The sequence below is a fragment of the Zea mays genome, chromosome 5 (genome assembly GCF_902167145.1).
Source record: "Zea mays cultivar B73 chromosome 5, Zm-B73-REFERENCE-NAM-5.0, whole genome shotgun sequence".
Classification (NCBI taxonomy): Eukaryota; Viridiplantae; Streptophyta; class Magnoliopsida; order Poales; family Poaceae; genus Zea; species Zea mays.
Window position 1 is genome coordinate 68,529,661 of NC_050100.1, and position 2,862 is coordinate 68,532,522.

General features: G+C 39.2%; 1 long non-coding RNA gene across 1 annotated transcript; it reads right to left on the bottom strand.

The window, feature by feature from the left end:
- Nucleotides 1-314: 314 nt before the first annotated feature.
- On the bottom strand, nt 315-2,397 carry LOC103628260 (uncharacterized). Its single transcript, XR_002261957.3, has 4 exons — nt 2,306-2,397; nt 988-1,059; nt 701-792; nt 315-628 (listed from the first exon to the last, which is right to left on the bottom strand). It is a non-coding gene; the product is annotated as an uncharacterized lncRNA (long non-coding RNA).
- Nucleotides 2,398-2,862: the final 465 nt, after the last annotated feature.

Sequence of the window (2,862 nt, forward strand, 5' to 3'; positions counted from 1 at the left end):
GCGACCCATAAGGATGGTCGCTGTAAGTGCCGTCGCTAAAGGCTTTAGCGACCGACATCTTTTTAGCGACCGACCGTCTGTTGCTAATATTGTATATTTAGCGACCAACCGTGGGTTGCTGTACTATAGATTTAGCAACCAACCGTAAGTCGACATACTATACATTTAGCAACCAACAGAAAGTCGTCCTTTTTACAGTTGTTATTAATAATAATATACATTTAATTAAGCACCACAAATCACATATTTTTATACACAAATCATAAAGACATACACAGTTAATCAGTATACCACAGTCATAGATCCATCACATAAACACAAAAGCACCACAATTATATATTCACAAAAGCATCACAACTATAATATCATTCACAATTAGACCATTTACAGATAGCTAGCTAGATCATTCACAAAAGCTCCAGAGATGATCATTCACAAAAATATCTTGTACCAGAAGTTACAAAATAGCAAAGATCAGCCACCCCATCTCATTTTCATCTAAGAAAATAGAGGTACACGCTATTAGTGATGACAGTTCTTCTTGTGTTGCAGATCCAGAGCCTTGCCATCTTATTCTTCCCAGGCCATCAACCAGATATATGTATCTGCAGTTCAAGAGTACACCTACCTTATATTGACAAGAAAAAACTACTTTTAGTATTTATGAAATGACCAAAGAGAGTATTTATGAAAAAACTACCTTAATTAATGATTGTTAGATTTCCTCATCACCTTGAGAAATGCTCGTCTCATAGGACTCAATGATAATACCCAAGAATCTATAAATGAGACCTGGAACATAACATTAAAGCATCTTAGCCATTATCAATGATGTGAAAAGGCAAAAATGGAAAATAGGTCACTGAAATGGAAAATAGCACGTTGCATCCAACACCAAACCAGTAATCATTAAGAAACTGTCAAGTGTCAACGACACTTTGGATCCAAAACCAAGCCAGTAATCATTAAGTACAATAACATCAATACCTCATAAACATGCATGTTCTTGGCAGCACCGAAAGCATCCAGGTAAGGTAAACTCCATGACTCTGCCAATTTCTGTTGAGGATCAGTTAACCATTGAATCATTAAGATCAATATAGCATATTAGCTTCACTGCATACAAAATGCAATGTAAAGTGATAGATGTAAATAAAATATGAAAATTCGTATTAGTAATAGCTTTTGGAACAAAATCATTAATTAAGAAGCAAAAAATCGTAATATGTAGGGCAGTCTGGTCTCAAAGGTGACTTTGCCTTTGCAGGACAGCAGAATTATAGAATTTACTGTGTACAACACAGACTGGAAGTACTCATATCATGGATCTGTTGTAAAATAATACATAATCCATTTTATTCCTTTATTAAGTTGATCAATATTGCCATCCCTCTCCTTTACAAGTCAAAATAGGCTTTGCTATTTAGATTAGGTCATTTTGCTTAGAAGTAAGACCTAAGGAGGCTTAGGACTCAGGGTGACTATTAATAAATTGAAACGTTTGGTTGGGACTTGGGAACAAGAGGTAACCATACAAAGTCCAAATTGCAAAACACAAGCAACACCAGGATGCACATACAAGTCTGCACATAAACATAAGTATGCAGGTGCTGCAAGGACTGAAAATAGAAGATGAAGGGAAAGTTCTGAGAATGACACATGTGCAGATGCCCCTTAATCATCACAACATGGCTTATGGCATTGTTTCTTTGTCATCTAAGTGAATAGCTTGTTTAATATTTACTGTTACTAAATAACGAGGTTTCACTCACTAGATCAAAAGATAGCATCATGCACTCAAACACTAGTTATAAATACAGTAGTATTTGGTTCACATTCACACTTCTCAAGTTCAACAGATCAGCATTGGGATCGACCCTCAATTCTGCAACTAGTTTTCAGTATTCAGTTATACATTTTTAGAGACTCGCCAAGGAGAAGCAAATGCATAATTGAAAACAGAGTATCCAAGGTAGCCCAACATGTAATCAAAATCATCTTTTCAGTTATACTACCGCCACCAACCAGAGCCCGGAGAGTTCAGAGGGGTTGGCGCCTGGTCTTGTTGTAGCAGTAGCAGGAACCCCACTGACTGGCTGCTCCGGGCCGCTGCGCTTCGCTCGCTCGCCTTGCAGGCCGTAGCTCTGCCCACTGCACAGTGCACGCGCGCGCACGAGGTAATTTTCTCGCGCGTTGGTGAGCAGTTTCGAGACCGCGGCGAGAGGATTTAACGACGGTGATTTGTCTTGGATGCTATCTAGCTCAAATGAAAGCGGCCAAGTTCAGGGGGCGGCTGAGAGCTCACCGGAGAGGGGCCGCTGACGGAGCACGGGGGCGAGGGGACGGGAGACGGAGAGTCGGGCGGTGAACGCTCCCTTCTAGATGGCAGCTTCTGGCGGCTGCTAAACTCCTGGTGGCGCGGCTTGGAGAGAGGAGGTGGAGAGAGGTGGGCGGTAGAGAGAGAATAGAGAGAAAGGGGATGGAGAAGGAGTGGCGGCGGCTTGGGAGAGGGAGCAGGGTACTGGCGGCTAGGGTTGGGGGCATGGCCAGTTTCATGGGCCCTAGTGGGCCGGCTAGGTTAGGTTAGGTTAGTTTTTTTATTTTTTTCTAATTCCTTTCTAATTTTAAAATATAAATTTAAATAACCATAAAATTTATAACAATTAAACCAAAACTATTTATAAATAAAATATTTATTTTTGGGACTAATAATTATATTATTAATTTACTAGGATTTTCATTTAACAAGAAACGTTTATTAAATATCCAAAAAATCAATTATAAGCAATCAAAAATCATTCCAAAGGTAAATAAATAACAAGCACTTTTTTAAAAAATTTGATTACCATAAATATCATTATT